Source organism: Hypanus sabinus, chromosome 6 (assembly GCF_030144855.1).
Source record: "Hypanus sabinus isolate sHypSab1 chromosome 6, sHypSab1.hap1, whole genome shotgun sequence".
Classification (NCBI taxonomy): domain Eukaryota; kingdom Metazoa; phylum Chordata; class Chondrichthyes; order Myliobatiformes; family Dasyatidae; genus Hypanus; species Hypanus sabinus.
In genome coordinates, this window is record NC_082711.1 from 91,995,739 (window position 1) to 92,019,620 (window position 23,882).

Here is a 23,882-nt window from a genome sequence, read left to right on the forward strand (position 1 = left end):
GGAAGGAATATCTTACATAATGATAAACTGCCATAAAAATGTACTGTGTTAATAAGGAGGCAATGTTACAGTGCATTATTTTATCAGAATTCAGTTCTGGTGAAAGGCCACTGATGTAAAATATCACGTGTCTCTTTCCATAGATGCAATCCGATGTACGAGTATTTCTCTTGATATTACAGATTTCCTGCTTTGTAGATTAAAACAGCAGGCATTAGCTGGAATGTGATTTATATTCAATAAGTATTTCTGAGTCAGTGATAATATTGATGCTACTAGTTCATATTTTCCTTTTCTTGAATGCTTACCACTGTCAGTATCTTTGGAATCTGCTCAAAAAATGAAGAGAAATGTTTAAAGTCATGTTTATACTGCCCTGGGCTCTATGCAATTACTGTTTGTTCAAGTTATTCATACATGAGTCAGTAATCCTCTAGAATTTATGCAAGAGCCAGTTTGGCATTGTAACCACTGAGATGATGCCTGGCCCTCTTTCCTATTGACAGCAGAGCCTATTGCTTTGTTTCATTTGGCCTAATCATTGCATAGAATGTCAATTCTTCCTACTCTCCAACCATTAAATTGTAAAGTTGGTGTATGTGTACTGTGGTACGGTGAAAAACTTGTCTTAATTCATTGCAACAAACCTATCAGGCAGTACAAGATAAAACAATAACAAAGCAGAGAGTATAATGTTACAGTTGCAGAGAAAGTGCAGTGAAGAAAGACGGCAAGGTTCAAGGTCACAACGAGATAGATTGTAAGGTCAAGAGTCCAACTTATTGTATTAGGGATGATGCACCATCAATAACTCACTCTGAGACGTAAGGCCAGATATTGGCTTTTACTGACTGGGAGAAGGAACAAGCAGTGAGTGACCATCATACTACATCCTGGAGACTGAGAGGCCGGGCTCAGACCTCAATCGCCTTTATACAGGGGTCTGTGGGAGGAGCCACAGGAGCAGTCAGCAGGGGGTGTGTCCAGACAGGTATATGTAGTTCACCACATTCACACCCCCTTTGTTTTAAAACAGAGTCCCCATGGGGCGAAGTTTCTCACAAGTATATTTACAGGTTAAGTCTATCAGGTGGTCGAATCTGTCGCTGCGATCTACGTAGCACTGGCTGTGATTGCACAGGTGCCGGTGGTGATTGCACCGGTGACGGTGGTTGTGATTGCACAGATGCCGGTGGGGGTGATTGCACAGGTGTCGGTGGTGATTGCACCGGAGACGGTGGTTGTGCTGGTTCCGGCCTGACTGGAGGTGTCAGCCCACTAGGCGTCAGTGATCCCTCACGCGTGTGCGAGGTGCCTGGTATATACGCGTGCGAGACACCCAGTATAGGAGTGTCGTGAGGAGTCTGTGTAGGGCTCAGTGTGCCTGGTGTCACCTCGGGTACAGGGTTCATAGTTACCATGGAGTGTTCGGGGTAGGGGTCTGCTGCTCCTGCGGGTGCCAGGTCGCATATGGAGACTGTGTCCTCCTGCCCATCAGGTAAGACCACATAGGCAGACTGGGGGTTCGCATGTAGTAGGTGAACCCTCTCGACCAGCGGGGAGTATTTATTGCTCCTCGCATGTTTCTGGAGCAGCACTGGCCCTGGGGACGTCAGCCACGCTGGTAGGGTGGTCCCAGTGGCAGACTTCCTGGGAAAAGAGAATAGGAGCTCGTGAGGGGTGGCATTGGTGGACGTACATAACAGGGAGTGGATAGAGTGGAGTGCCTCAGGGAGGACCTCCTGCCATCGAGAGACCGGCAACCCTTTTGACTTAAGGGCTAAAAGTGTGGCCTTCAACACTGTGACATTCTCCCTCTCCACCTGTCCATTTCCCCGGGGATTATTACTTGTGGTCCGACTAGTAGCAATGCCCCTAGCTAGCAGGTACTAGCGCAGCTCATCACTCATAAAGGAGGACCCTCTATCACTGTGGATATAGCAGGGATATCCGAACAGAGTGAAGAGCTGGTGCAGGGCTTTTATGATGGACGTGGTAGTGATGTCGGGGCAGGGGATGGCAAAGGGGAACTGCGAGTACTCGTCGATAATATTGAGAAAATAGACATTGCGGTCGGTGGAGGGAAGGGGGCCCTTAAAGTCAACACTCAGTCGCTCAAAGGGGCGGGTGGCCTTGACAAGTTGCGCCTTTTCAGGACGGTAGAAGAGCAGTTTGCACTCAGCGCAGATTTGGCAGTCCCTGGTCATCATCCTGATGTCCCCCAGGGAGTACGGCAGGTTCCGGGCTTTCACGAATGGTAAAATCGGGTGACCCCTGGATGGCAAAGATGTGCATGGAGGGCGTATTGTTGGTCGAGCTGTGCACTAGCACACGCTCCCCGGGATAGGGCATCAGGGGGCTCATTGAGCCTTCCAGGCCGGTACAGGATATCATAGTTGTAGGTGGAGAGTTCTATTCTCCACCGCAAAATTTTATCATTTTTGATTTTGCCCCGCTGTTGGTTGCTGAACATGAACGCAACTGAGCGCTGGTCGGTCAGCAAGATGAACCTTTTGCCGGCAAGATAGTGCCTCCAGTGCCTAATAGCTTCCACTATGGCCTGGGCTTCTTTCTCCACCGCGGAGTGCCGAATTTCAGAGCCTTGAAGGGTACGAGAAAAAAATGCTACTGGCCTGCCTGCCTGATTGAGGGTAGCAGCAAGCGCGAAATCGGAGGCATCACTCTCTACTTGGAAGGGAATGGTCTCGTCCACCGCATGCATCGTTGCTTTGGCAATGTCCCCTTTAATGCAGCTGAAGGCCGCGCAGGCCTCGACAGAGAGGGGAAAAGTGGTAGACTTGACCAGGGGGTGGGCCTTGTCTGCATAATGGGGGGACCCATTGGGCGTAATAGGAAAAGAAGCCCAGGCACCATCTGAGGGCTTTGAGAGTGGTGAGAAGAGGGAGTTCTAACAGGGGGTGCATACGGTTGGGATCAGGGCCAATGACCCCGTTTTCCACGACATACCCAAGGATAGTGAGTCGGGAGGTTCCGAACACACACTTGTCCCTGTTATAAGTAAGGTTCAGGGCTTCGGCCACTTGGAAAAATCGTTGGAGGTTGGCATTGTGATCCGGCCAGTCGTGACCACAGATGGTGATGTTATCCAGATAGGGAAATGTGGCCTTCAGTTGGCACTGGTCCACCATCTAGTCCATTTCCCTCTGGAAGACCGAGACACCATTTGTGACATCAAATGGGACGCGCAGGAAGTGATAGAGCCTGCCGCCCGCCTCGAAGGCGGTGTAGGGACAGTCCTCCAGGCAGATGGGGAGCTGGTGATAAGCAGATTTCAGATCTATTGTCGAGTACACCTTGTACTGAGCTATCTGGTTGACCATATCCGCGATGCGGGGTAGGGGGTACGCGTCAAGCTGCGTGAACCTATTGATGGTTTGACTATAGTCCACGACCATCCTATTTTTCTGCCCGGTCCAAACAACAACCACCTGGGACCTCCAAGGGCTTGTGCTTGTCTCAATGATCCCCTCCCTGAGCAGCCGCTGCACCTCTGACTGAATGAATGCCCTGTCCCCCATGCTGTACCTCCTGCTTTTAGTTGCCACAGGTTTACAGTCGGGGGTCAGGTTGGCGAACAGCGGTGGGGGAGGGATCTTGAGGGTGGAGAGGCTGCAAGTGGTGTCGGTAGCGCAGCTGTCGGCATGGTGCTGGGTGGGACGTGTGGGTCGGTGTGTGTGTGTGGTCAGTAGCGGGGTATACGACGAAGTCCCACCAAACTGAGGATTCCTGACAGTGAGTGGTGGGAGGGGCCCGTCATATGCCATAGTCACACTTTCGAGGTGGCTCTAGAAGTCCAGCTCCAATAGCACAGGTGCGCACAGTTGAGGCATGACCAGTAGCGCAAAGTTCCGATATTCTGTGCCTTGCACCACCAATGTCGCTACACAACACACCCAGATGTCTGTGGAATATGACCCAGAAGCCATGGTGACTCTCTGGCTTACCAGCCGTGTCACGAGTCCACAGCGTTGCACTGTGTCCGGGTCAATAAAACTCTCAGTGCTGCCCATGTCAAACAGGCAGCTAGTCCTGTGCCCCTCCACCAGGATGTCCATCATTGACCTTGCAAGCTGGTGTGGGGCGCTTTGGTCGAGGGTTATGGTGGCCAGAATTGAACTGCCATCTTGGTGCCTGGTAAGCACCGGTGGGTAGGGGGCAGGGCATGTTGGCGCCGACAAAGATGGCCGCCCACATCTGGGCATGCAAGATGGCAGCTCCCATGCCTCACACGTAGCACTGCCTGACCCCGCTCATGGTTTAGATTTACAGACCTTGGCGAAATGCCCCTTCTTCCCGCAGCTGGAGCAGGTCGCTTCTCGGGCCGGGCAGCGTTTTTGGGGTGTTTTTTGAGTCCGCAGAAGTAACACTACACAGGCTTGTGACTGGCTGCAGCTGTGGTCGGGTTCGGGGAGTTTGTGGAATCGTGACTGGCAGCGGCGTTGGCAAATTCGCTCGCGGGAACCGGCGGCAGCAGGGTCTGAGGTGTCCACGGAACCGGCGGGGAATCGCGTGGCTGGACAGCGTCAGCGTTGTGCAGCGCAGCCTCCAGCATGTCGGCCATCTCGATCGCCGAGCGTAAGGTAAGATCGGCATTTTCCAGCAGCCGCTGGAGCACATACACTGACCTGATTCCTGTAACATGTTGTTCTGCTGTGAGCGTTTTGCAGTCACAAGTTCGGACAAGCGTCTGTAGAGCTCGGAGAAACTGGGCGCTTGACTCTGCAGGCCACTGTCATCGCGTAACGATGTCTTGCGTAGACGGTGTTCACCGGCCGCAGGTACTGTCTTTTGAGGGCGTCCAGTGCCCCTTCGTAGGTCGGCAGGCCCCTGATAAGTGAATAAACTTTCGGGGTGACCCTTGAGAGGAGAATTCGGTGCATAGCAGCGGGTTCAGTTGCACTAAACTCCTCCAAGTATGATTGGAAGCATGCAAGCCAGAGTTCAAAGGCAAGAGCTGCTTCAGGGTCTTGGGGGTCCAAATCCAATCTTTCCGGACGTAAAACACTTTCCATGTTTTAAAACTTCCAGTCAATAAGATTGATGCACCATCAATAACTCTCTCTGAGACGTAAGGCGAGATAATCGGCTTTTATTGACTGGAAGAAGAAACAAGCAGTGGTTGACCACCATACTGCATCCTGGAGACAGAGAGGCCGGGCTCAGGCCTCAATCACCTTTATACAGGGGTCTGTGGGAGGAGCCACAGGAGAAGTCAGCAGGGGGTGTGTCCAGACAGGTATATGTAGTTCACCATAAGGGAACCATACAATAGTCTTATAATGGTGGGATAGAAGCAGTCCTTGTGCCTGGTGGTATGTGCTTTCAGGCTTTTGTATCTGCTAAACAGTTGGAGGAGGGAGAAGAGAGGATGTTTGGGGTGGAACTTTGATTATATTGGCTGCTTTACTGAGGCAGTGAGAAGTGTAGACAAAGGCCATGGCTTCCATCATGTGCTGAGCTTATCTGGATAGGACGCTTTCAATGATGCATTGATAAAAATTGATTAGGGTCAAAGGGCACATGCCAAATTTCTTTAGCTTCCCAAGAAAGTAGAGGTGCCAGTAAGCTTTCTATGTTGCAACATCAATGTGGTTGGACCAGGACAGGCTGTTGGTGATGTCACTTCTGGGAACTTGAAGCTCTCAACCCTCTTAACCTCTGAACTGTTGATGTAAACAGAAGCATTTGCACTGCCCCCCATTCCTGAAATCCAACTCTTTTGTTTTGGTGACATTGAGTAAAAGGTTATTGTTGTGTCACCATGTCACTAGGCTCTCTAACTCTTTCCTGTATTCCAACTCATCAATATTTGAGAAATGGCCCACTGTTGTGTTACCATGTGCAAACTTGTAAAAGGAGTTAGTGTAGAATCTTGCTATGCAGTTGTGAGTGTGCAGAGGGTAGGGTAGGGCTCAGAGGATACAGCCTTGTAGGACACCAGTCCTGAGAATAATAATGGGGGAATGTTGCTGCCTATCCTTACTGATTACAGTCTGTTTGTCAGGAAGTCAAGGATCCAGCTGTAAAGGAGGCGTGCTGAGTCCCAGTTTTAAGATTGTAACGTTATGAACATGAGCCGAGTTTCTCCTCATTTACTTCCATTCTCAGAATCTCTTTCCTGTATGAGCTGTATCATATAAAATAATTACAAAAGATTTTTTTTTTAAAAACAGACTATTTCAAGATTGTCAGATCCTGGAACCAAGGTGGATAATTAATAGCTGGCCATCATTAAAACTGACAGATATAGTTGACTCTCGCTAACAGAGATCTGGCGCTCCTTCAAAGTGACAAGCATCAGAACTCATTATAGTGTAAGTTGCAGCTTTGAACATTACACCAAGTCAATGTATAGAGACGGCTCCATTAGTTAACATACAGATTTTCAGCAGCGGCTGCCTGCTTCCCTGAAAACCAGCTACAGGCAAAAACTGATCTTAGTTATCAGAGCATATTCCCAGATAACACATTTTCATCTCTCAGATAATGTATTCCAGTCTTTCAAAATGTTACTTTAAATCTCAATGTTTCAAGATCAGCTTTGAGACAAGTACCTGCTTTTAGAAAGATGGAAAGGCACACGCAGGACAGGTTGGTGTCAGGAATTTCATGTCCAATGCCTTACATCAGTCTTACTCACCACGAGCTGCTTGATCTAGGTTTACACCTGAAGGATATTCACAGAGAGGTTTACTGACTTCCAGAGGGACTCCTCTTTAATCACAGCTTTCTTCTAGCAGCTTTTCAGTAGTGGCATTTTTTCCCCCTTTCATTTCTGAGATGTGGGCCTAGCTGGCAAAGTAATATCTATTGGAGGAAGAAACTTCCGTAATGAATTTATCATGGGCAACAATGTGGGAAGGGAAAAATCAAATCACAGGGGCAAATTTTGCGCTTCATTCACTTTAGTAGAAACGGGATGCTAATTCCCAATCAACTGACCGACGTGCCATTCAGGATACATTTGTCTCCTCTACTTTCACAGGCAGAGTCGCAATGATTATTTGTCTCAAAACCAAAACTGTGCGATAATGGAGTCTCCTGCCTTCTTCATTTTCGATGCCTTCCCTTTCCTGTTTTCCAGCCACGTGGCATTTATTGAAAGGTACGTACATGATGTTCTGAAACATTACATGCAATGTTGATTAGGAGGTTTATACTTTGACACTTTGTCCAACGGTATGTTATTTTTGTGATAATTAGAATGGCTGAAGTAAATTAAAAACCACCATGTCTGGAATATTATGTAGCAATTCATCTTACATTATATGCAATATTAATTAATTAATATACAAAGAAACACAAGTCAAATTAAATGCTTCAGGCATCCCTTTATATCTAACTTATGGGTTTTTCCCTACAAGTAATTCCCAAGATACAGGATTACTGACTATTCCCTGTAGTCCTGAGAAGATAATCATGCACCTTTTAAAAACTACAGTCCTTTAATTGTAACAGAATGAAAAATACAAGTAGAAGAAGGCAGAGTCATGAGAGGTGATAGGCAGCTAGAAGAGGAGACAGAGTGAAGGTGGGATGGGGGAAGGGAGAGGAAGGGAATTACCTGAAGTTGGAGAATTCAATGTTCATACCAAGGGGCTGGAGACTATCCAGACAGTGTATCAGATGTTGTTCCTCCAACTGAAGTTTAGCCTCATCATGGCAGTAGAGGAGGCTGTGTATGGACATATCTGAATGGGAATGTGAAGCAGAGTTGAAGCGGGTGGCAACTGGGAGAACCTGTCTGTTGTGGTGGGCGGAGCGTAGGTGCTCAATGAAGCGGTCCCCCAAACTGTATCGGGTCTCGCCGATGTAGAGGAGGCCGCACCGGGAGCACCGGATGCAATAGATGAGTCCAGCAGACTTGCAGGTGAAGTGTTGCCTCACCTGGAAGGACTGTTTGGGGCCCGGAATGGTGGTAAGAGATGAGGTGTAGGGACAGGTGTAGCACTTACGCTTGCAGGGATGTGCCAGGTGGGAGATCTGTAGCGAGGGATTTGTGGACCAGGCAGTTGCAGAGGGAACGATCCCTGCGAAAAGCAGAGAGGGGTAGAGAAGGAAAGATGTCCTTAGTGGTGGGGTCCTGTTGAAGGTGGCGGAAGTTGCGAGGATAATATGCTGGATCCGGAGGCTGGTGGGGTGATAGGTGAGGACAAGGGGGACACAGTCCCTGTTGTGGTGATGGGAGGATGGGGTGAGGGATTTTTGCTGTGGTACTGTGTCTGTGTCAGGACATAATCAAAGAGTCGAAGAGAGGCAGAGATCACAGAAGGTGAGCAGTGAGAAAGGGATGATGCCCTCCCCTCATCTCCTCCATTTCCAGCACTTCAGCCCTCACCCCATCCTCCCATCACCACAACAGGGACCATGCTCCCCTTGTCCTCACCTACCACCCCACCAGACAGTCCACCACAACAGACAGCATCTCCCAGTTGCCACTCACTTCAACTCTCCTTCACATTCTCATTGGGATAAGTCCATACACGGCCTTCTCTACTGCCATGATGAGGCCAAACTTCGGTTGGAGGAACAACCTCTCATATACCGTCTGGGTAGTCTCCAGCCCCTTGGTATGAACATTGAATTCTCAAACCTGGTAATTCCCTCCCTCTCCCTTCCCCCATCCCAGTTTCACTCTGTCTCCTCTTCTAGCTGCCTATCTCCTCTCACGATTCTGCCTTCTTCTACTACCCATAGTGCTTTCCCCTTTCATTCCTTCTTCACCTCTCCTGCCTATCCCCTCCCTGCTTCCCCTCCCCCACCTCTTGATCTTTCCTCTGATTAGTTTTCCACCCTCCCCCAACCTTCTTTATAGGGCCCTGCCCCCTCCTTCTTTAGTCCTGACGAAGGGTCTCATCCCGAAACGTTGACTGCTTCTTTCAACGGTTGCTGCCCGACCTGCTGAGTTCATCCAGCATTTTTGTACGTCTTGATTTGACCACAGCATCTGCAGTGCACTTTGTGTTTGAAAAATTCAAGTGACTTTGCTACCTCAGAAGGCTTTTAATACATGATATCAGATTAGGTAAATATTTGTATTCATTAGATCAATGAAGACCAATAACACAGCTAGTCAAGTAGCATTGCACCAGTTAAATTAGGGCTCTGGCCACTGACATACACTGAATGGCTATTTTATTAGATACATCTGTACACCTGCTTGTTAATACGGATATCTAATCAGCAAATCATGTGGCAGCAACTTAACATATAGAAGCATGCAAAGATAATCAAGAGGTTCAGTTGATGCTCAGACCAAACATCAAAATGGGGAAGAAATATAACCTAAGTGACTTTGATCATGGAATGATTATTAGTACCAGAGAGGGTAGATGGAGTAGCTCAGAAACTGCTGATCTCCTGGGATTTTCCTGCACTATAGTCTCATCTAGAGTTCATAGAGAATGCTGTGAGAAACAAAAAAAACATCCAGTGGCCTGCTGTTGTTAATAAGAGAAGTCAGAGGGGAACGACCAGACCAGACTTGTTTAAGCTAACAAGAAGGTGACAGTAACTAAGATGACCACACGTTCCACACGTGTGCAGAAGAACATCTCCGAATGCACAAAACATTGAACCTTGAAGTGGATGGGCTACAGAAGCAGAAGACCACAAACAAACAGAAATACGTTTAGTGTATTGGTGATACTTTATATGGGAAACTAGTACTATTGTAATTTGTTTCAAAAGTATTAATAAGAAGTCCAGATAGATTTTATGGTTGTAATTTTAATCTTATTGACACAACCAGGTTTGATTTGGATGGTTACTACTCTTACACCAACCTAATTTTGCTCAAATTTTATGAACTTATTTTGCCATTTTTCCATTGGGTGGAGGAAGGTGCAGATAGTTTGTGTAACCCTCCATCCCCAATACTACAATAATAATCTGTTGATTATTATATTTTCTCCATCTTTGGATATACTGGTCAAAATAATATACGGTATATTATGACTTGGAGAAGGTTGTCAACATAGTTTTATTACATTCATTTTTTTAATATAGAATATTTCTATACTTTTATATTGCTATAGATCTGTGGAATAACACCTCATTTGAAAACAGGCAACCGATGAGCATGTGCAACCAAGTCTTCAGAAGAAATCTTCATCAAATTTCCCTAAGCATTTAATTTGCAATAGTCAAAGAGAGTAAGTCATGCTCTGTATGATAATGCTTTGAAATAGCTCTTCCAGATGATCTGCACTTAATGTGAGCAGTAAACAACTCGAGTAGAACAGTGTCATGTCCACCTATGGGGTTACCATGGTGATGGTGGTGGTGGGGGAGGGCATCAAGCATCCTACCCCAGTTCCCTTATGCCATAATAAAAGAAAATCATAAACTAGCTATGAAGTACTTAAACAAAAGTTCAGTAAGACTGAAATTTATTTTGAAGTCATATGATGCATCCTCAAACTCTAGGGACACCAAACAATGTTGATTTTTAAAGTGAAATCAATGCCACCAGAAGCAAATATTCAAAATCAGAGCAGTCTGTAAACATTCTCACTTTATCTTTCCCTCTCCCTCCCTTTTTTGGAGAAAAAGAGAACAGTTCAATGGGGGGGGGGGGGGGATGGTGCAAGAGAATCTGTTCTTTTGGTTGAAGTAGCATTGTCCCTCTTAACCCAAAAGTGAATTTGCTAAGGGAAGGAGAGATGGAGTGAAATCCTCTTTGGGAAAAAATGTGAGAAACAGTTTGAGATGCAGAAGGAAAACAGCTACATCAAGCTGGGACAAAAGGATTTGGAAAGAAAAATTGATTAGCAATATATAGGTGAAGACAGAGCAATCTTGTTGACAGTATGTGTTTGTGAGAGAGAGAAATAGAGCGAGTAAGTAAGAAAGAAAAGAGACTCTCTGCTATCATATGACATGACTATCCTCTTGGAGGAAACAGTCATTTTCCCAATGATTTTATTTTAGTCAGCAAACTGAGATGTTGTGGGGTGATGTCTCAGCATCTATTCAAACACTTGCAACATCTAACAACTCAGCATGCTGCCTTTGTTCTGTACGAAGCATCTCATAAACAGTGAAATATGTACAAACCAGGCCAGGCATAAAATGCTTCTCATGCAGCTAAAAATCTCTCTGTGTAGTCATGTTTAACGTAATTGTTTATTGCTCAGATCCACTGGCACTTTTATTGGCTCTGTGACTTTTTAAGCAAAATTGTGCTAGTCAGGCAGCAAATGACACTATGTGCAGCGAGTGTAGAAATTTGCACGATTTATCACAGAATGTCATGGCTTGCCAAATCCTTTACCGAACCTTGAACACTGACAACACCCTCTGTAGAGATATGCCAGATTGAAAACACTCATAATTCTTTTCTAATTACAGGTAATAAAATAAAGAAACATGGTGTAAAATTATAGAGCAAGGCAATTAAATAAAATATGATGACAAAATAGGTGAAACTATCTTCCGCAGAAAATTTTAGAATCACTCTGCATGTGGGAATATTAGAATTTTGTCTGAGTTTTTTTACTTGTTATCCATATGAAAAATATTCCCTAACCAGGAAAAAAAAATTAGCAGCAGTAAAGTTAATAAAAAGAGACAGACAAACATACACAGCCATACACATTCTGGTGGAAATATTCAGAATTTAAAAAAAGCTCTTTTAAATCATTGACAGAATCAAAGGTGCCTTTTAATAATTAAGTCATCAATTCAACCAGTCGATGTTAATGCATTGCTTAGTAGTGTACTTTTAAATAAACACATATGCATTCATTTGGATTTGTTTAGATGGAAGAATCAGTAATTTTTTAAATGATTACAGAGGTTATATTATGACATTTCTTGGATTTAATGCATCTTTCTATGTGCATGGAGAATTGATCTGAATTGTATTTTTATATTTTAAAATTAAATGTAATTCCTGACATGGAGCAATGGAGCCACAATGTAATATGCAATATACATGCAGTGAAGCCAAGATACAAATTTAAATTATACAATGTGCTGAGAGGGAATTGCAATTGGCACAGCATTTAGTTAGTTTGTAAATCAGGGGGAAATCAAGACAAATCCAATCATCCCTTGACTTTGCCTCCACAGCTCTGATTGTGAATGCTGTATAGAGCTCAATCTAGCAGGGAAGATTAAGCCCATACTCCTCAAGCCTCAGTGGAAACATAAGCTGTAATACTTAACCTTCACCTATTGGTGAGAGGCAGTACAACAGAGACTATTATATAAAGACCAATCAGTGACACAAGAGTACTTACAGAACTGCGGCAATAAAAGATTAAAAAAATAATTCATTCACTGTTATATTGAAAAGGAGGAGATAATCATTAAAATGGAATATTGACTGATGCAATACTAGGTTACAAACTTCCAAAATGGAAAGATCGCTGGTGCATTACCAGTTCCATCTGTTCCGAAATCATCTTTAAAGCTTAACATATACAAAAACTAGAAATCAGTATAAAGTCATAAGCCATTTTAAAAGTTTGCAATGCAACAACCCAAAGTAAGAAAGACTTAAACAGATTAGGAGAATGGGCAAAGAAGTGGCAGATGGAATATAATGTAGGGAAGTACATGGTCATGCACTTTGGTAGAAGGAATAAAGGCATAGACTACTTCGTAAACTGGGAGAAAATTCAAAAACCTGAAGTGCAAAGGGAATAGGAAGTCCTTGTGCAGGATTCCCTAAAGGTTAACTTGCAGGTTGTGTTGGTGGTAAGGAAGGCAAAAGCAATGGTAGAATTCATTTTGAGAGAACTAGAATATCAGAGCAAGGATATAATGCTGGGGCTTTATAAGGCAAAGGTCAGGGAGCACTTGGTGTATTGTACAACAGTTTGGGCCCCTTATCCAAGAAAAAATGTGCTGGCATTGGAGAAGATCCAGAGGAGGTTCATGAGAATGCTTCCTGGAATTAAAGGGTTAATGTAGGAGAAACATTTGATGACTCTAGGCCTGTACTCACTAAAATTTAGAAGAATGGGGGGGAATCTCATTGAAACCTATTGAATATTGAAAGCAAACATGAGGAAATCTGCAGATGCTGGAAATTCAAGCAACACACACAAAATGCTGGTGGAACACAGCAGATCAGGCAGCATCTATAGGGAGAAGCACTGTCGACGTTTTGGGCCGAGACCCATCATCAGGACTGGTCTCAGCCTGAAACGTCGACAGTGCTTTTCCTTATAGATGTTGCCTGGCCCGCTGCGTTCCACCAGCATTTTGTGAATATTGAAAGGCCTAGATAGACTGGATGCGGTGAGGACTTCTCCTGTAGAGAGAGAGTCTCGGATCAGAGGCCACAGCACCAGAATAGAGGAACGTCTGTTTAGAACAAATAAAAGAAAGGATATATGGATATGTGAAGTATATGGAATTCATTCAGATGGACAGCCGAGGATACATACAGAGCCTTGGAGGAGCAACTGAGTAACACCACAATGTGTCTTCAACAGAATGACCTCCACTCAGGCACCAAATGAGAATCCTCTTTAAATAATGATAGACTGTGGGAACCATGTGACAGCCACAATTAACTTGACAAGATTAAACCAAGAACACAAGGGCTTAACAACTCTAGGAAAGATATTGATTAGTAAGGACAGGCACTCAGATTCCTAGAAGCTTAGTAGTCTACATCAAGCTGCTTAGCTCATGACTGTACCTCCGCCCCTAAGCGAGCTCCAGAAGGCCCATGGAGCTCTCAAGGCAGGTCAGAAAAACACAAGGCAGACCTAGAGCTCGAGGCAGTGGTGGAGAATCTGAAACAGATCTGGTGCTCCCGAAGCAGGTCTGAAAAAACATGAGGTAGATTGCTTGGAGCATGGCCAGAAAATATGAGACAGATCTGGAGCTCCCCAGGCAGGTCTGAAGAACACAAGGCAGACCTTGAGCTCGAGGCAACGGTGGAGAATCTGAGACAGCTGTGATGGTCCAGAGGCAAATCTGAAAATACACGAGGCATAGCTCTCGATGTAGGTCTGATAAACACAAGGCAGACATGGGGCTTGAAACATACTATGTAACTTGGAAACGTGGCATATACTGTAACTTGGAAACATAGCATATAACACTGAGAAAAAAGCATAACGTGGGAGACTTTACAAACCTTGTTGATCCAGAGGACATCATAAAATATCTTGAATAAAGACCAGAGAAGCTCCGAACATCCACTGGGTTGGTGGGGTCATTCCGTCACAAAACACTAGATGCAGGTGCAGAAGAATGGTAGGATCCCCAGGAAGAGACAGAAACAAGTTAGACATTTAAGTACTCACAGAGCCTCGGAGGAGTGATGGAGCGATACCATAAGACAATTCGTTCTCTCCATCCAATGATGACGAAAACACCACTACCCCAACTCCAGAACAGAATGAGAGTCCTCTTTAAATAACCACAGACTGCAACAAATTCATGCTAGCCACAATTAGCTTAACAAGATTAAACTGAGAACACAAGGGCTTTACAACCCCAGTTAAAATATAGATTAGTATCTACAGATACTCAAAATTCCAGAAGAATAATGCTTTACAGCAAGCCGCAGGGCTCATGACACACCGTTTCAGTTTCTCCAATATTTTTATGTGTTGCTCTAGTCTTCAACTGTATTTTTCCCCAAAGGCCTCTAAGCTTGATTCACTGGAAGGAGAAAGCTACATTCATGCCTTCAGGTTGGAGGGTGCCCAGTTGGAATATAAGGTGTCACTCCCAGGGGCGCATCTACGGAAAATAGCGCTGTGGCAAGCACTGACATTGTGCCCCTGTCCAAACATCTGACACCCATCTTTTAGATAACTTTAACACAATATCAGCTCAAAAATACAAGTCAAATTTGTTAATCTTTTAATTAACAAATTATGGCACTACATGAAAATTATAACTGCACCTTCCTTGTTTTCACTGATGCAAATTGGTCTGTGATGTGATCAAAGTCCGTTTTTTTTCAGTTTCTTCTCTTTCTACGCTCAGCAGAACAAGATCACAGAGTCTGCCTTGATCCATGGAGGCTCCCAAATATGAAAATTAGTTTTAACTCGCAGCTAGCAATGGAAACTGTGATGGTTAGCATTATTTGAATAGCAATGCGAAGATTGGGGAAGACGCTCGCATCCCCATACTGAACAATAAATTCAAGAAGCTCTTCAGGTCTTGATATTTTCATGTTGATCTGCCTTGATAGCAACATTATGAAATCCAAGATTTCTTCATGTAACTGCCGTCTATCGACATCAGAGCTGTACAATTCACCCAAATTTTCACATTTCTTCTTTTGGTCTTTTCTGTCGGCACCGTAACATAGTCCCTCGATATCGAGAAGGAACCCAAAATTGGCATCAGTGTCATGCGAACGAGCGAAGCTTTCATCCATTTCTCTGTAAAGATGGTCGAGTGTTCCCTTCAAGACTCTTTCCATTTCCTCCTTAACTGTTAACCCAGTGTCTCTCAGGTTTTCAGCTATTCATTCCTTTTGTCTCTGACGTCTTTCAACTTCAATGTTCCATTCTTGACAGAGACCGACTCCTTCTTCGAGTGACACACTGACCAACCCTTCTCTTTCATCATAAAAATGATCTCGAAGGGCTTTCAAATCCAGGGCAGCAACATGGAAGTTCATTCTAGGTTCCTGCAGCCTCTTTTAAATACGGTCAATGTGAATGAGTACTTTGTTCCAAAATCATAGCAAAATCAAAAAATCATAACTCATTATGAGGTTGTACAGCTGCATCGCATCACTTCTTGCTTCACTGATTTCGTTTTCGTTATCAATCATGGTCCTGGAGAACTTGAAGCATCACTTCAACGTACCTGTTGACGGGCTTCACTGCTTTTGTCCTTGCACTCCACCTGGTTTCGTACTTTGACTTAACAACCACAGGCATGGCGTTTTTGAGTTTTTCCCAGTGCAGTGTTGAATGAGAGAAAAACACATACAGAACTTCGATGGTTCCAAAAAACATGACCATCATTGTATGCATGTACACCCATCAAGTTGAGTGAGTGACTGTTGCAATTCATAAACACTGCCAGGTTGTTTTTCTCACTTATTCTTTGATGAACACCACTTCTGTATCCAGCCATCACAGCCGTGTTGTCATAGCACTGTGACCGACAATCCTGTAGCTCCTATTTGTCCTTCTCTAGCTGTTTCAAGATGTCTTCAACCAAGCTCTCAGCATCCTTCTGGCTTCTCTGGATAAATCCAAGGAAGAAGTCTCTACCATGGAGTGTTTTTCTCTAAAAATCAACTTCCACATACCTCACTACTTCTGACATCTGCTCACTGTATGCCTGAGCAGGAGTCAAGTCAAACATGAGACCATGGTACTTGGCTTTATGAATGCTTCTCAGTAAACTCTGGTGAACAGTGGATGCCATCATGTGGATGAATTTGTTCTGGACACCTGGTGAAAGATAAGATATGGATCCTGGATGACTTTCCAAATGAGTGTGGTATTCTTTTATGACAGGGTCAAAGATGGCCAGCAGTTTCAGTAAGCCAAGTAAATTTCCCTCATTGGAGTCATCGTCTAGCTGAAGTGACTCCCTGTGCCCTCACAAAGTCAGGTTCTGAGTCGCAAGGAATTTTATGCAGTGAAGGGTTCTCATCAAGATATCATGCCACTTCTGCTTTTTCTTCTCAATCTGTGACTGAAATACTGCATCAATAACTCTTCTGTTTCCAGCTAAATTTCTTTCTATTTCTTTCCACTGTGTGAAGCATTCCTGATGATTCTTGGCATTTTCATGAACACTATCCTTTCAGGTGCTTTTCACTGGTCGAATCCACTTTCCTGCTCCAATGAGGATTGATGGTCTGATCAGGAATAGAGAAGACAACAGATACAAAATGCAGACTTTTAAGAAGGGGAATAAGACCAGCCATGAGCAAGTCACTTCCTCACCATGACCATTTCCTAATTTCCTCTTGAACCAAGTATTGTTCATTGAGCGGTTATTTGTTGGTAGGAAAGGCCCCTCACTGTTCTGGAAATACTTCGAACCCAGCTTTATTATTTTTGTTCTCAATGCATCAGGCAGAATTGATTTTCCAGTATCCTTTTTGAACTTCTGAAGTCCAATGTCATGCAGTTCAATCACTTCTGGTATGACAGTTCAAGGCTCTTTGACACCATCCAGTTCACTAGGTTCAGTGTCATCAGGTTCAATCTCCACCACCACCACCACCATAATCTTCCCCTCCTGTCATGTCCACGTTCTCTGTGTCAGCCTCACCCTTAATCTCATCATACTCGAATTTATCTGACGACTTCCTCCTCAGCTTGTGACGCATTTGTACTTGATCCACCTTCGGATTCTAATAAACTTGTTGCAGGTGCAGGCGACTCCATAGAACGTGTTGAACTACTTGTTGAACTAATTGAACGGCTTTTCAATGAAAGGCATGAAGAACTTATTCGACTTCTTGGCTTCCTCCGCCTCCAACTTTCATCTCTTCCATCCTTCAGCTCCACTTTCGTTCTTCTTCGTGAAGAAACGTTTCATGGTCTTCTTTCACAATGCTCTGAAATAAGGCCATCCTCATGCTTCTCACCCATGATAATCGAAGACAGATCATACATCTGAAGAAAATCCTTTTTTCACTATCCGAGGATGGCTTGTCTGACTTTAATGGAAACTGCTCAGTGGCGCCCAGGGCACGTGCCATACCTGCCATATCTTAGATATGCCACTTGTCACTCCTCTGCCCTGAAGGTGTCCTCATCTTGGCTCAAGAGGAGGCCATGGATTGACACATCGGAACGGGAATTAGAATTAAGATGTTTGGCTACTGGGAAGTCCTGCTTGTGGTGGATGGTGTGGAGGTGCTCAAAAAGCAGACCACCAATTTACAACAGGCCTCACCAATGAGGAGGAGGCCTTATCGGGAGCACTGGACACAATATATGACCCCAGCAGATTCACAGGTGAAGTGGTGCCTCAGCTGGAAGGACTGCTTTTGGTCTTGAATGGAGGTGAGGGAGGAGGTGTTTAGGCAGATGTAGCACTTAGGCCACTAGCCTGTAGGAAGATTAATGGGGTGGGACAAATGGACAAGGGAATCACAGAGGGAATGATCCCTTTGGAAAGCAGAGGGAGTTGGGGAGGTAAAGATATTCTTAATGCTAAGGTCCCTTTGAAAATAGTGGAAGTTGCGGAGGATAATGTGTTCGATGTAGAGGCCGATGGGGTGGTAGGAAAGGACAAGAAGGTCAATATCACTATTATGGTGGCAGGAAGATGGGGTGATAGTGGATGCATGGGAAATGGAGGAGATGCGGGTGAGGGCAACATCAATAGTAGAGGGAAGGAAGCCGCTTTCTTTAAAGAAGGAGCACGTGTCTGCTGTCCTGTCGTGGAAAGCAGAATCCTGGGAATAGATGCGACAGAGGCAAACAAACTGGGAAAAGGGAATAACATTTTTACAGGGAATAGTTTGGTTAGTTGACGGTTTGGAAAGAAAGAGGAGGGAGGTGTCAGAGATGGGCCAGGTGAATTTAAAGGCAGGGAGGAAGTTAAAGGTGAAATTAATAAAACTGACGAGTCCAGCATGAGTACGTGAAGCAGTGCCAATGCAGCCATCAATATAGTGGAGGAAGAGTTAGGGAGTATAACCAGAGAAGGCTTTGAACATACATAGACTGTTCAACATAGCCAACACCGAAGCAGGCATAGCTTTGGTCCACGTGAGTGCCTATAACTACCCCTCAGGTCTGGAGAAAATGGGAGGAGCTGAAGGAAAAGTTGTTGAGGGTGAGGATCAGTTCTGTCTGATGGAGGAGTGTGGTGGTGGAGGGGGATTTGTTGGCTCTTTTGTCAAGAAAAAAGCGAAGGGCTTTGAGGCCTTCTTAATGGGGGGTAGAATTGTATAGGGACTGAACATTCATAGTGAAGATGAGGTGGTCAGGGCCAGGGAATTGAATGCTACCGAGGAGTTCAAGGGCATGATAATTGTCGCAGATGTAGGAGGAAATGGACGGACCAATGGGCAGAGAATGGAATTGACATATACGGACACGAGTTCAGTCAGGCAGGAGCAGGCGGATGCAACAGTTCAACCCAGACAGGCCAACCTGTTAATATCCAGTTAAGTCCTTATACTGGAGAAAAAATAACTCTTGTAGGAATGACAATCATAACAGTGAAGTACAACAACCAACAAGCTGCAGTGGGCTTGTATATGGTAAAAGCAGGAGGGCCCGCATTGTGGGGATGTGACTGATTGAGATAAATACAACTTGATTGCAGATCCATCCACTATTTGCAAGCCACATCGCCTGCAAGAGTCAGCTGGAAGAGTTTTAATAAAGGTACTGGATAACACCATAGCAGTGTTCATGCATGGCATTAGAAAACTCAAACATATCAAGGGCAAATAATCTAACATAAAAATACCACACCCAAGTTTTATAAAGCCCGTTTTAATCCTTTTACCACCCATGATAAACTAGCCAGTGTGCTGGATCATATAGCGGCTAAAGAAATGCTTTCTAAGATTGAGTGGAGCCCGTGGGCAATGCCAGTAGTCCCGTAAACCGAAAAGGATTGGTGTGTCGGGATCTGTGATGATTTTAAGGTCACCATCAATCCAGTAGTGAAGGTAGATCAATAGCCAAGATAGAGGATATCTTTGCAAACCTTTGTTCAAGAAAGTACTTCAGCAAAGTGGACTTAGCTGAGGCCTACCTACAGATGGAGATGGAAGATGTATCCAAAGTGTTCTCACCATAAACACTCAGTTTATGAGGGCTATTTTTGGAGTAACCTGCACCTTCATAGAAAGCTATGGACCAGGTGCTGCAAGTTTGCCCAGGTATTCATTATTACCAGTAAGGATGACAAGGAACATCTCCAAAATCTGAAAACAGTGTTAAAATGATTAGAAGATTATGGACTCTGAGCACAACATGACAAGCACGAAACCTTCAGTACTTACTGTGGTCACACCATTGACACACAAGAATTACACAAGTATGCTGAGAAAATTCAAGCAGTAGTTGTCCTATGGGGAGCATTATTATGCTCACCAAAAGCTGTTTCCGCTGTGATTGATCAGTTTAGAAACTGCAGTGGCTTTTCTCAATGGTTAGCCACTTGGAGTCCAGTTTCAAATACTGAGTAAAAAATAGCATGAGTAAGAGGCTTGCTCTCTCTCTTTCTTTGTTTAAGACAAGGTGTGCAGAGCCTTTGAAAGTTTGCCTCACATGCACTATTAACTAAGTATCTGTTAAATATTCAACTTTTAGTTTCTGTAATTTAGGGAATGTTTGGTTGAATTTTAACTGTTTGTAAATAAATAACTAATATACTTATTCGCATATACTGCTTCAATGTTACTTTTACGTGTGAGTGGCTTTTTGGTTGTTTGAGCAGGAAATGCATTTCTTTAAAAAGGTTCTTTAAAAGCCCTCTCACCCCATAAGAGAGATGCTGAGTCCTAGGTTGGACATACAAGAATGAGGATTTGGAAGTCTCACATCTGACACTTATCACATCTGAGGCTTTGTCTGGTGGCCTGGGACAGACCTTTTTGGGATGCCAACACATCCAGATGCCAAGAAGAACACCTCCCTGTACCTGGGCATGGCCTACATTGATTTGGTAGAGGATTCTTTTGGGTTTTGCCTGACAATTCATGGGCACAAGTTTCTTGGTAGTGGTGGATGCAGCTACAAAAGGGCCAGAAGTGTTCACAATAGCCTCCATTACAACCTCACACACTGTTTATGTATTGAGAAACCTTTCCTCGAGGACTGGTGTTTCAGAACTCTTAGTCAGTAACAATGGACCACAGTCTGTTGCAGAGCAGTTCCAGTCATTCCTGAAAATGAACGGGATAAGATACTCACATCTGCACTGCGCCACCCAGCTACAAAAGGGTTGGTGGAAAGGTTTGTCCAGAGTCTAGAGAACACACTGTGAGCTTCTTGTTCTTCGGTTGTCCATCAGAATCTGATGATGACATCCATTCCTTTAACAGTGAGATCTTTGATGACTATACAGTCATCAACTGTGAGCCACGGCAACAGAACACACGACACTGACACTGAAGCAGAAGCTCGTCAAATTCCTTCTTGAGTATTGTAATACAGCACACTCCTCAACCAACAAGTCACCACCTGCTGTGTTCCTGGGTCATCCCTTGCACTCATGCTTGGATCTCCTGAAAGCCAGTCTCAGAAGGAGTATGCAGGACAAGCAGCTGAGGGAATTTGAGGTCTGCTCAAGCAAGATGGCTTGGTGGTTCATTCCTGGACAAGCAGTCTGAGCAAGGGACTACAGAAGTGATCAAAAGTGGGTACTTGGACAGGTTAAGGAAGGAAATGGACCACTCTCTTACACAGTGGAGATAACACATCAATCAGCTGAGGAGAGCAGGGTCACTTGTTAGAGAAGAAAGGCATCTAGAGCTATCAAAACCACTTCCTGCAGTCCCAATGTGAACTACAACTACTGTGGAGGAGGCGCCAGAACCTGGGACTGTTTCATGGCCACATATATATATACAGCCATACACACGCACATCATTGCACCACCACGTCATGTGTGTGTGTTTTGCTAGAAGTAATAATAAAGTTTACACACATCGCTTGGTCCCCCTTATTTTTGATTAATGTTTTGGAATTACAGAACAGAACATTATTATTAATAATCAAGCATTGTGTATCCTTGACAGCAACCAGTTTCTTTCCTTTTCCTCCAAATTATGTTACCAATTGTTTCTGTAAATAACTTCTACTTACCAGCTTACATCAAATTTTGGCACAGAAAGGTCAGTTTTGTTGAAAATTAAGTGCCTAGACAGGTCTGTAGATTTGAGTCTTGTCACTTGAACTCATCTGGGTTCATACTTTTACTTATTTGAACAGAAATATCTCAACAGATCCTGTTGGCATTATAAATCCATGGAAATATGAAATTTAGTCAGGAACCTGATGGAGTTGTTATAAGTTGGGTAAATGGTCTGCAAGCAGTGGATCATGGCAAGGGAAGCAAACAGCATTAGATATTGTATAATTTGTACTCATGGTTGATCTTAATCATTGGTTAACTTTTATTTAAAATTTTATCAACTGTCTGATTTCTTCTATAATGCAGCTTTGTTAGACAGTGTGCTTTGAAAGCTACTCTATGATTATCAAACAGGATTCAAAATCCTTTACAGATTTAATTAATTAATTAACAACGTTGAGTATTGCATCTTCCCTGCACATATTGCTGAGTTTGCTCCCATGCAATATGGGTTTAAATGGTTTAAAGCAGCTAGAAATGTACCCTGCTTGGCACATAGTCTGAATTTTTATTCAAACTTACTTCCAGAATGATAAAATACCAAATAAATTGTATGTCTGAAAAGGAAAGAATGAAGAGAAACTAATTAAAATTGATGTCATATGCTGAGATCACTATAAAATCTCCCTCAACATAACCTTTACCATATTTTGCAGTTCCAGTGGTTTCCTGGGTGAATGTAAGTGTGTAAGCAGAGAGAATATCTTCCCAATAAATATCCATGAATTTATGGAAAATTAGACTGGAGCTCTGAGCTTCAGAAAATCAGAAAGATGTACCAACTCAGTTTATAGTGTAATTTCTATCAATGTATGATTGCCAACAGTTCTGTATGGTATTGGACATGACTCTATATGAAAGGAAATTTGCCCAGTATGCTAATATTCCAGTGATATCAGCTCTGGGGTCAATAGGGATCACCAAGGTAGTCACCACTCCTTAAAAGCAGAAACTGGTGACATCACTACCTTATTTTTCCTGAATCTATATGATGTGTGGTGGCCAAGTATAGGTTGTGGCTAAGGATTCAAAATAAGATTTTGGCTCTCCCTGCTGTCTTCCTTGTCTTCTATGAAGGTTAGATCCTCACAGGCCACTCAATGCTAGCCATTTCCTGGAGGCACACATAATTTCATTCCTTGGGGCCCATCTAAGGTTGTGTTTGGAGGTCAACTGATAATTCACCAAGGTTTAGCCTGATGTTGACCAGGAACCTAGTTAAGCCCAATGCTTTCATCTGGGCTTGAGTTCAGACCAGGATACTCTTCTGAGTGTATCAACACATACGTGAGCAGTGCACCTCTTCCTCAACATAGCACATGTACAGCGTTGCTAGTTATAGGTCTGCTAATGTGTAATGGTGGAGTACATAGAAAGTACAGCACAGGAAACAGGCGTACAGCTTTTGATGTTGTGCTGAACTAATCGAATGCTCAATGCAACACCTAACTAAACTCCTCTTCTGTCTACACAATGTCCATATCCCCCCACCCCATTCTCTATGTATTCATGTACTTACATAACAACCTTTTTAATACCTGTATTATATTTGTCGCCACCATCCCTGGCAGTACATTCCGGGCACCTACCATTCTCTGTACAAAAAAAAAAATGCCTGTACATCTCCTTTGAATTTAACCTGCTCATTTTAATGTATACCCTCTAACATTAGATATTTCTACCCTGGGGAAAAATATACCATATCTCATAATCAATATAATATAAAATAAAAAATTATATCAGGTCTCCTCTTAAGTCTATCATTCCAGAGAAAATAATCCTAGTTTGTCCAACATCTCCTAAAAAAACATGCCCTTCAAACCTCTTCAAAGCCTCCATATCCTTCCTATAATGACACCATCAGAACGGAATGCAACATGGTATATACAGTACAGTTTTGGTAGGTAATGATCTGTCACTATATAACTTTGTGGTGCGGTACTAGTGGATAAGTATCTGTTGCTCACACCAGTTAAAATTCCAAAGAGTTCTTTTAAAAAGTTGCTACAGCAATTGTTGTCTATTTTTGACTTCCTTTACTGTCCTTCCTCCCAGATTGTGCTTATTGGAGACAGGGC

The 23,882-nt window shown here is 43.8% G+C and overlaps 1 long non-coding RNA gene across 1 annotated transcript in view; it reads right to left on the bottom strand.

Annotated features, from left to right (window-relative positions):
* The window catches only part of LOC132395031 (uncharacterized), a 134,463-nt gene extending 120,004 nt beyond the window's left edge, over nt 1-14,459 (bottom strand). Inside the window, exon 1 of the long non-coding RNA XR_009512496.1 lies at nt 14,292-14,459. This is a non-coding gene — a long non-coding RNA (uncharacterized LOC132395031). The remainder of the gene's footprint in view (nt 1-14,291) is intronic.
* Nucleotides 14,460-23,882: the final 9,423 nt, after the last annotated feature.